Consider the following 11,743-nt stretch of genomic DNA (forward strand, 5'->3'; position numbering starts at 1 on the left):
ATGGCTGGACATCCTTGAAATCCCAACACTGGAAAAGGAGAGGAGTATCAGATCCCATAAGAAACCTAGAGAGATCTCACTCAGTGTCTGTGGCTCCTCCCAGCACTTCTCACCCCGCCCCTATCCTAAACCTTTCTAGCCCAGGGGCTTCCCTTCCCTTCCCCCAGCCTCTTTCCTATATAACCCAACCATTCCAGCACACATCCTCTTGGTACTTGGCTCTGCTCTTGGCCTCTTAGTCTGTGGCTTGGTCCACTTGTCCTCTCTTCTCTCATGGCTCTGCTTAGTCTGGACTATTCCAGATGCCCCTGGCTGGTTTTTCCTTCATGCCTACAATAAAACCCTTCCCCTTAACCAAACCTAGGAGTGGTCATGCCTTCATTTTCATTCATCTGGGGCTGAGAACCTGGGAGGGACATATATGTGAGTCCCCTCTTGAAACCAAGCTGTGGACTGTTTATTTCTGCTGGCTTCTGCCGCCCACCATATTTGACTCCACATTCTAGAGTCTGCCTCTTCAGCTACTTCTTGCCTCCTCCTGCTCCAACCACTCATCTATCCTTGCTTCCGCAGTGAGTGTCCTCTCTGGATCCTGGAGTCAGCTGTGCCCTTCTGGGGCACCTGTCACCTGGGCATCTTTCCTTTTTCTGGCTCCTAAGGCCTACTATACCTTTCACGTAGGCAACTGGCTCCCCTCCCTTTTTTGGAAGCCTACCTTTTCCCAAGCCTCTCCTCCTCTCCAACTGTTTTCTCCTCTACTGGGTAAGTGTTTCCCCCAGAGTGGCCTGCTTTATCTTCCATTACCACAAAAGCCACGGCAGTGTGGTTCCTCGTGCCCCATTAAAGCTCTACCTTGTGGAAAGCGATGCCTCTCCTCTGTGACGTAGGACATTTCTCTCTGACGCGTCTCTCAGTACCTTGGACTGAAATTCTTGTCACCAGGCACTTGCCTTCCCCTAGGACAGCAAGCAGTTCTCAAACCTGTGGGTTGCAGCCGCTTTGGGGGTTGAACAACTCTTTCACAGAGGTCTCCTAAAAACATGGAAAACACAGAAATATGCATACTATTCGTAACTGTAGCAAGACTACAGTTGTGAAGGAGCTGTTAGGATAAAGCTTGAGGGGAAACTTGGTGGATTCCATGGCAGGCCAGGGTGACTGAGGCGGGGACAAAAACGCCAGGCAGACAGAGCTTAGTGAGAAGTTTATTAGAAAGGGAAGGAAAGGGGAAAGAGAAGAGAGACAGGGAGACAGAGAGAGGACAGAGGATAAGTGGGAGACAGAAGAAGTCCTGTCTGTTCCAAGGGACCAGTGGGAAAAAAAAGAGAGGGGAAGAGGAGAGCAGAAAGAGAGAGGGAAAGAGAGAGAGAGCATAAGTGGGTGAGAGAGAGGGAGGGAGAGGGAGAAAGAGAGAGAGAGAGCGCATAAGTGGGTGGAGGTCTTTCTTTTAAAGGGGTCCTTTGCACTTGGGCTGACCAGAGTACTGCCTGAGTGCATTCTGCCAGGTGACAGGGGCAGGCCAGCGTAATGCCTGAATCCTTACAGTAGCAATGAAAATAATTTTATGGTTGGGGGGGTCACCACAGCATGAGGAACTGTATTAAGGGTCACAGCATATTAAGGGTCACAGCATTAGGAAGATTGAGAACCACTGCTCTAGGAACTGCAGTTCTGAAAACTCTCTACAATCTCCTGGCCTCTACAGGATTCCTATTGGCAACTTTGTTCTTGCCTCTCAGCTCCCTCCTGGGGCTTTTAGAAACTCTCCTCTGGTGGACTTCCTATTTGCAACCCTTTCTCCTTTCCTTCTCAGACTCAATGTCCTCTTTGGGCTCAGGGATTTTATAAAGCTTCACTGTCTTCCGGCAAACAGCTCCATCAATGGCCAAAAATGGGCACCCTTGATTTTCAAATTCTTTCATGCTTGGAGACCCTGTTGGTTAAAGGTTGTAGTCTATCATGGCCTGGCAGCTCTGTCTGAGTTCTGGAACATGGAAGACTCCCTCTCCATGTACTGGTCAGTTCATTTCATATGTAAAAACCAGGCCTTACTTTTCTAGAGCTACTAAATCTTCAACTGAAAAATGCAAAGTCATACAATTTACCTTGCTGACAGGCTTCACTCTGAAAGAAATAAACTCACAAAATAGGTTTCAATATAATTTTTTTTATGATTCCCTTATTTAAAGAACGTTGTTTGCAATGACTGCTCTCAGTAATTTCAACCACCTGTGTCTCATGGTCACTGATTGGATGGAAAGAAAAGGTTTAAAGTTTACGTAAATTGTGAGGGTCAAAGAAAGTAATTTAAGATGTGTAATTAGATGGAAAAATGCAAAATGAAAAAGGTTTCAGATTTCTTTCCTTCTTGTTATGCTATTGTTATATTAAGACTTCAAAAATTCAGCATTTTAACATTAATCAGTGGAGTTCTGATAAGCTATTAATCTAGCTCTGGTAAATACTGACTGTTATTATCATAGTCATAAGCTCAAAAATGTACATTTCCTTTGGTTGTCTTCTAAGCATAGACTTAAAGGTGATTGTCATCAGGCTATAAGTATCTCTGTCCAATCCGTACATTCAGCCCTCAGGCTATGTAAGACAAGTGCTCATACTTCTAACCCCAAATCAGTTTTTGGGTCCCCAGCTTTTGCTGTGACTCAAAAGCATGAGTCTATTGGTTTTCCTACGATGTAGATTTCAGTAAAGATTGCAAACAGTAGCAATGCTAATATATCTCAAACCTTTAACGTTTTTTAAACTTAAAACAATTCATGTAAGCCTCGGGGAGTCATGAGACTTGGATCCACCAGTCACAGGTCAAATGGACTCTAGATAAGTTCTTTCAATCAACACCCTAAGCCTTCCCCGCTACTGCCTACCCCGAGAGTGGGCTCCTGATTCCCTGGTCTTGGAACTCCTCCCCCAACTACCAGACTGATGGGCCAATGAGGGTTTTTTGGTTACTTCCAGAAGTATAGGCGAAGAGTTATGGGATCTGGATAACAAAAAGGCCACCTAACCCCCTGGGTGACAGTTTACAATAGCTGCAACCCTGGGGCTCTGTGTACCATTGGGGGGCATCTACACAGTCAGAAAGTCTCTCTCTCTCTCTCTCTCTCTCACCCCTTCTCTTCCCCACTCTCTCTCCTCAACAGCCTATATCACTTGTATAACGTTGGAGAAGTTGGGGCCTTGTGAATCGTGTAAGTTCTTTACTTTCTGTCTTCATGAGTCTCCAGTCTCCCTTCAGGATGGAAATGTTTTAATTTGGAGAGCATTTAACAGTCTGTCTCCAGTGTTTATTTCATTTACTCTGCCCCTTCCATAATGTTCTCTGAGCCTTGGGAGCATGATGGAAATGTCATCATAGCTCTGCTACAGCATCAGTCACTCATTTTCAGGACCTTTACCAGTGGTTATGAGTTTCTTTGTCACACCATCACTGGTAAAAGCAAGTTGTTCCCATGAGCAGTTGAGGCTGACAACAACAGTTATCTCCGGGTGCAAGCACAAACGTGCAGAGGGCAATCTGACAAAGCACTGGTTTAACAAAGCCACAGCAGTGGCTTCATTGCTAGCATCTGTGACCTCCCCATTCACAACACTCACAAGACTTAGTCCTGGCTTATGGTACTAGTTGTGAGTTGCCTCCTGTGCAACAAGCCTTGCATGCAATTGGAGAGAAGTTGGTTGCACCAGCAATGGTCATGCCATTATTGTGAGGTAGGCACATCTTGCCTGGTATGTTTGTATTCCTCAATGAAGGGTCTGTAGCTGACCGGGACTGTTGGTGACAATTCTCACTCGGTAACATGTATAGCATCCTCTAGCAAAGCTAGCAAGGAGGGAGCGTCCAGCTTGTCCCATCCTCATTTTTCCATGTCTTATTGTCTAGTCCTCACACTAGTAGCAATATCCTTTATTCTTTATGAGTCTTTGTTAGTCTCCATACACACACTACACACACACACACACACACACACACACTATTGAGACAGGGGCAGGGCAGCTAGAGGGCCTGTGATCACTTCCCTCTCCCTCCAGAGATGCCCTGATCCTTAGAATGAGGGTTCCATTGCCAACACTGCCGTCCAGGCGCTCCGGAGGGACTTCATCTCTCCATGAGGGCAGGGATGAGAGAGACAGCATACAGAGGGCCAATCTCCGCAGGCCCCGGACCCTGTTCCTCTCTCACAGGTTGCTTCGCTCTGCTGAGTGCTTCTCCAGGTAGTAGGTGGGGGGTGTTCAGAGGATGTCACCTGAACATTGTCAGTCTTCACATTAGCTATTCACCCTTCTGCCAATGCGTCTTGGTTTTCACAGGGAGATCTGCCCCATTGTGTATTGCTAGCAGCAGGGTGGGCATCTGATCGGGGGTCCTCTGATGAGGCCTGGAGAAGCCAGGTCCAGGCATGGGGTTAGAGCCGTGGTTTTCAGCCTTCCTAAAGCTGCCATCCTTTAATGCAGTTCCTCATATTGGGGTGACCCTCAAATATAACATTATTTCATTGCTGCTTCATAACTGTAATTTTGCAACTGTTAGGAATTGCAATGTAAATATCTGACATGCAGGATGTCTTCTGTGAGACCCCTGGGGTCTCGACCCACAGGTTGAGAAGCACTGTGTTAGGCAGCTCATTATGAAGCGCTCTCCTTGGTTAAGCTGTGGGGGTGCAGGTGGGTGGCCAGCTTGCCCTGAAACAGGAAGGCTCTACCTTTGAAGGAAACCCGTATATGTCTGGGGGGAGAAGGTTGGACAGAAGAGAGATCAAGAAGAATTCTAGATAATATCCTCCAAACCCTGGGCCCGTCAGGCTTCAGAGCCAGTTACTATAGGCTTAATGTGTCCCCGACTCTCTCTCTCTCTCTCTCTCTCTCTCTCTGTGTGTGTGTGTGTGTGTGTGTGTGTGTGTGTGTGTGTGTGTAGAAGCTGATTTGAGTTGGTTCTCTGAACGAGTGACTGCAAATCACTCCACCAACAAATAGGAGCCCGTGTGAGATGCTAAGTATGTGTGGTCCTTACACATTCAGCAGCTTGGGGATCCGTGTCTTCTTGTACTTGGACTAGGAAACTGTCTTTCTCCCTTATTACTGTTTGACCCTCACAGCAGCCAGCATCATTAGGTGCTTTAGCTTCTCCCTAAGTGGTTTGTGCGTTTTGATTGGCTGCCTGGAGAGCTTGTTAAGAAATCAGTGGGGAAGAATGCTGGGCTTGATTAGCTATGTCTGTCAGGAGGGTAGACTCCTGTGCATCAGTAGGGAAGAATGCTGGGCTTGATTAGCTATGTCTATTGTGGGAATATACACAGGGAAGAATCCTTTGATACAGCCTCCCAGTGGGTATGAATCAGTCTTTGCCTGACATTATCTGTGCTGACTCAATAGAAGGTAGTCTCACTGATTATCCAAAGCTGATTTCCCAGACTGATGCCACTTATCAACCCAACTGAGAAATTAGAGAGGAAAAGATATGTAGCCAGAGGAGACTGGAGGCCTGGGGTAGAGGGAGATTACAAGGGATATGGACCAGGAGACATGTCTTGCCTCCTCCAGCACCTCCAAAGGCCCATTAAGAGAACACTGTTGGATGCTAGTCAAAAGAGTAAAATCTGCTTCTTGATAGAGACACATCCTGTTCTGCTCTGGTCCTGCCTTAGCACCTGGCTTATGACTTGGTGAAGCACGGGTGTTCCATCGATGCTTACTGAAGGGACAAGTTCACGATTCCTTTACAGAGATGCAAGGTAGCTGAGGAGCCAAGGAAGAGGATACTCTCTTTGCTATAGGACTTTCCTGATTGTGGTCCCTGCTGGGAGGTGGCCCTATCTCTAGGCCAGCCTTCTCCGCTTTGGGTGTGCGGCCATGGCCAAGGACAAGGACACTGCAGTCAATTGGAGGCAGTGTTTGCATGCCTGTTTCTCTCTGCACTTCCTGCAGATTGGACTGGGTGTGCTAAATGCATAATGAATCTGCTGAACTCTGATGCGCTTGGAATTCTTATTGATTTCCTTGATGATTACATACAATTTGCTGAACTGATTTGGCTGTGTGACTTGAAAGGCATTTGGGGGAAAAAAATCTCTGTAATTTGTCACTCAGCTCACCCTGGACTTTAAAATGAATGCAGAGACACATGAAGAAATTATTCATGGTTGTCACCCATGCAATTTTTATGGATGGCCCATACTCAATGAAACAGTTTTTTTTTTTTTTTTTTTTTTACTGAATTCCATTCATGTGCCAGACCTCATGGGAGCAACTGGGTTTTCACTGTTGAGTAGGAGTGTGCTTCCGGCCTCAAGGTGCTCAGAATCGGGGGTGGGGGGCTGGGGGAGCAGTGGTGGGTGGGCAAGCCCACAGGTGCTTACAAGTCAGAGAACAGGAACTCAGGGGAGCAGTTAAACTCATCTGTCTCCCCGTGAGATGTCACATTTACCAACTGCTCATCTTCCTCGGAGTCTTGCTTCAGTGTTCCCTTCCCTTCAGGGTCAGACATCTTGAGTCAGAGTCATCACTCAACAGGAGGCCATGCTTTGGCTGGGTCTTCAGGGGAACAGTATGTTTGAATATGAAATGCCCTGCCTGCATAGGCTCCTGTGTTGGAACAGTTGGTGGCTGCTTGGGAAAATTACGGAACCTTTGGGAGTTGGCGCCTCCCCAGGGGTAGAGGTCATGGTGGGCAGACTTTGAAGCCTTGCCTCCTGGTTCCACCTCCTGGTCACTCTTTGCTTCCTGAGTGTGGGTGCCATGTGGCCCCACCTTCCTGCCCATGCCATCATGACTTCCTACTTGCTGTCATGTCTTTCCTGCCATGGTAAATTGTGTCATTGTTGGAACTATAAGCCCTTCTGTCCTTAGTTGCTCTTGTTGCAATTGTCCAGCTGGGACAATTGGTGACCTTTGAGTTGGTGCCTGAGTTGGACTTGGAGCTCGCTGGTTCTGAGCGGGACTCTCCAGGGCATCAGTCACAGGAACAGGAACCAGCGCCATGCTGACCTTCCACCTTCCTCAGAGATGGTGCCAACTGTCCTTCCAGACCTCCCTGCCCTCCCCTGGCCCCAAAGGGTCCAGGTGGAGCCAGCTGTGTGCCCCTCCCCCATCCACCACAAATCTTCACCCCTACAAACCCGTGTGTGTGTGTGTGTGTGTGTGTGTGTGTGTGTGTGTGTGTGATCCTCTAAGACCATCAGGCAGCCGAGCTTAACAGACCTCATCTGGTGCTTTCTTTCTGGAATATCAGCCTAAAGTCTGTCTAGGGTTGCTAAGCACAAACTCTTGAGATCCTTGAAGCAGAAGGACTTATCAAGCTGTTACTAATGTCTACAAGAAAAGAATTGGGTACTGGGTCAAGTTCTGCCCAAGTGCAGAAACAAGGCTAAAGAGATGGAAGGCTGGAGAAGGGCCCGCTACATCCAGAGCGACTGGAGGGAATGCCTGTGTTTCTTCTGCACTGGCAGAAGAGGGGGCTAGAGGGCATGGGCACTCTGTATAGTGGGCTGGGGGAGGAAGGTAGGCAGGGAAATGTCTGCTGAGTTAGGGCTGCTTGGAGTTGAACTCAGTGTTTTAGCTCACATTCAGCAATCTCTTGTTCTTTTAGACACTCAGGACAACTATGTCTCCCCTCCCTTCCATCCCCATCACCCTTGTAATCAAATTCAAAATACCTCAGAAATTTTCTCTTATCAAGGACTATGGGCTACTCAGTAGCTGAAGTTAGCTTCATAGTCCAGAACCCCAAAGTGAAGCATTGTGGGGTGCTGTCTCCTCTCTCAGCCCCTAGGAAAACTGGCTCCATGCTCATTCCCCAGTCAGGCACTGTGCACACATCCAAAACAAGGACATCGATTGTTATTGCCTTGTCCCCAGCCTCTTCCCCATCCCATCCTTCTGGTTAAGCACTTTGTCACCTGCCTTTATTATTATTATCATCATCATCATCATCATCTTTCTACCTGGCTGTTATGGTTTGAATTTAAGTTTGTCTGCTCTGAAAATCCTATTAGAGTTTCGGCTCCATAGTGAGACATTAAGAAGGTAGACACAAAATCCAATGGTTGTGTCAGAGGTTGTCTTTGGGACTGATGGGAATTAGATAAAGTCATCTTGGGGCAGCACCATGACTGAATCCTGGCAGCTTTATAAGGAGAAAGACTGGACAGTACATACATATTCTGTCTCATGCCATGCCATGCCCTGTGCTTTGGGACTGTGATGGTTGTTCTTGGTTGTCAACTTGACTACACCTAGAATTAATTAACTAACACCCAAGCAGCTGGGTACACCTGTGAGGAGTTTTTCTTACTTAAATCAGTTGAAGTGATTCAATCTGGATCTTTTGAGGTGGGAAGACCCACCTTTAACCCGGGCCACATCTCCTGCTGGCAGTATGAAGAAGCAAGCTTTTGCTCTGCCTGCTCTTTCTCACTCTCTCTGGCAAGTCCTTTCCTTCACTGACATTAGCCCCTACTTCTTTCCCTATACTGAAGATCAGCTGAGACATCCAGCCTCATGGATTGAACAGCTACTGGATTCTTGGACCTTCTATTGGCAGATGGCCATTGTTGGACTGGCTGGTCCACAGTCTGTAAGCCACTCCCATATAGTCATAATAAATCCCAAATATTCATCCTATCATTTCTGTCCTTCTAGAGAACCCTGACTAACACAGGAATGCTATCTACAGGAAAGCCATCACTACAGGTAGCCCATTGACCTTGGACATCCAGAACTATGAGGCATAGTGAGCTGGACAGTTTTTGTCAACTTGACGTAAAGCTAGAGTCATCTGAAAGAAAGGCACCTCTTTGGGGAAAAGCCTGCCTAAGATAGAGCTGTGGGCAAGTCTGTATGACATTTTCTTGACTAACGATTGATGTGGGAGGACCCAGCCTGTGATGGTTTTAACAAAAAAAAAAAAAAAAAAAAAAAAAAAAAAAAGGCCCCGTCACCAGGGAGCGGCACCATTTGAAAGGATTAGAAGGATTAGGAGGTGTGACCTTCCTGGAGGAAGTGTGCCACTGGGGTTGGGCTTTGAATGTTCAAAATCCCAAGCCAGGCCTGGAGTCTCTCTCTCGGCCAACAGATCAGGATGTAGCTCTCAGCTAGTGCTCCAGTGCCATGCGCGCTACCGTGAGAATAACGGGCCCCAGTGCCATGCACTCTGCCGTGAGAATAACGGGCCCCAGTGCGATGCTATCTATCATCAGGATAACGGACTAAACCTCTGAAACTGTTCGTTCCCAATTAAATGTTTTCTTTTATAAGAGTCTCCTTCGTCATGGCGTCTCTTCTCAGTAATAAAGCACTGACTAAAATACAGCCCGTTGTGGCTGGCATCGCCCCTGAGAACTGTGTAAGAAAACAAACTGAGCAAACCGTGAGGAACAAGCCAGCGAGCAGTGCTCTGCTTCCGTTCCGCCTCCAGGTTCCTGCCTTGAGTTTCTGCCCGGCCTTCCTCAGTGATGGCAACGTCAGAAGGGTCTTGGATATCAAGTGGTAGAGTTAGACTTTAACTGATGCTGAGGACTTGAGGCATTTTCAACAGAGAACATCCTATCTAGACTCACATGGGTGGGGAATGATCTCTCTTCCCATGGCTTGTTCTTTTCTTCTTTCCCCATCCTCATGCCTCGCGTCCCAAGATGGCTATGTTGGCTCTAGCCTATTAAGTTTCTTTCTCATTCTCCTCTAGATGGAATGGGCCACGGTATGCTTTGTAATTACCTAAATTGCTCCCCTTGGGCTAGGTTCTCCACTGCAACCCACTCGTGGTGACAAATACTGTGTAATATTCCATCACACTGTGTGAATATATGTCACTGTGATTGGTTTAATAAAGAAGCTGAGTAGCTGAACAGGAGGAGAGTGGGTGTGAGAGCCAGACTAGAACACTGGGGAGAAGGAGAGTGGAGTCTGAGAAGTCAGACACGGAGGAAGCAGGAGATACACATGCCTTGCTGAAAAAGGGTACCACCATGTGGCGGAGCGTAAATAAGAAATGTAGGTTAATTTAAAATGTAGATGTTAGCCAGGAACAAGCCTGAGCTATTGGCCAAGCGTTTATAATTAACATTGAATCTCTGTGTTGGTTATTTGGGAATGGCTCCCAGGACAGGAAAACTTTGCCTACAAACACAGTACTGACTAGCCAGGCTTGGGCAAATGTCTCTGGAAGCAGAGCGGTATTCAACTTTACCAGAAGCAAAAGCGCTCACAAGGCAAGTGGAGAGCTGCTTAGGAGGAGACTTGCTGAGTCAGCTTGGGTTTATTTACTCATGATCTGCATTCAGCTGCTTTTCTCTGAGAGGTGGGTGGTGGCAGCAGCTCATCTGCATCTTCTATGGTGGACAGTGAGAGTGTGAATGGAGGCAAGGGAGTGGCCCAGGAGGGGTGCTGTGGTGAGACCACAGTGCCTAGTCCTCAGAAGGCCAAGTTGTGGATTGGAATTTGCTCCCTGGGTGACCTTGACTTGCATTTATTTCTCTGTCTCATCCTTTATCTCAGAAGCACAAAAAAGGTTTCCCTGAGGCAGTCCTCGGCCCAGCATTACATCTCCACACATAGTAATGGCTCTGGCAATTCCTTCTGTTCACAATAGACTCAGTTGTAGGTGAAGCATTGGTTCAGAAAGCTTTTGGAGAGGAGAAGAAAGCAGCCATGTCACTTACAGAAAAGAACCTGAATTTGTCAACCTGAAATACATCCCTTCCAACAGCAGAATGGAGTACTGCAGAGGTGGTCAGTGGGTAGACACAGACTGGGAGTCTCTGTGCTGCTCCCAGGCATTGAAGGGGCCAGCTACCCACATGTGTCCACACCTGGTGACTCCCAAGGCTTGCCCTCTCTGCACCTATGTCCCTATCGACTCCAGTCTCTGGAGCTCAAAAATCACATTTCTTCCTTCATCACACAGGGGAAAATAAATGACCTGCTTATCTGCATTCAAGGGGGGGGGCATCCATATTTTGTTCTTGCCCCTAATGATAACTCCTTTGCCATTTTCTTTCCATCCCATTTCCCCGTGTCAGGCTTCACTGCTGCTGGAATCAGCCTGTAATTTCCATTCTGTAGCCTCCTCCCCTTTGGGTGATTACCACTCTCCCCATGTAATCACCAGCCTCCCTAAATAGAATTTTAATGACCATAAGACATTTCATTGTGTGTCTGGGATTGTTGTATTTAATCATTTGCTATTTTTTGAACCTCCAAGTGGTTTCCAGGTTGTCACTAGGGGCTGATCACTTATCAATGACTCATTTTCTGTGAAAACTCATTTCATATCTCTGATAACATCATGAGGGGACTTTCTGCGATGCAGTGATGCTGCAACCAAGGTTGGGACCTGTCTTGGGCTCTTCAAAAGAGTGTTGACATTACAGTCTTGCAGATGGATGTCAGGCCTGTTGGGAATGCTGTATGCATGTAGCTGTACCTGCAGAGACATGAGTGTGTGTGCACATGGTCAACGTTTGCAGAGAAATGCCTGTGCACACATGTAGCATCTTCTGTGAGCCATTCCTAATATTGGGAGGATCTGGCCTTTGTAACTAGGGAAGCAACCCTTTATAAAATCTGCTACCCCAGATTGGCATCAGAAGAGTTCAAGGAGGCTTAAATGGCTGCCACTAACCGATGGCTCCTGACTGAGACACCAGACAAAACATAACCTTAGCTTCCCTCTGAAATCAGACCAAGCTGTGAGCTGAAGGCTTCCTCTTCCTTCCCTGAAGAGTGACCC

The sequence above is a fragment of the Phodopus roborovskii genome, unplaced genomic scaffold, assembly GCF_943737965.1.
Source record: "Phodopus roborovskii unplaced genomic scaffold, PHOROB, whole genome shotgun sequence".
Lineage (NCBI taxonomy): Eukaryota > Metazoa > Chordata > Mammalia > Rodentia > Cricetidae > Phodopus > Phodopus roborovskii.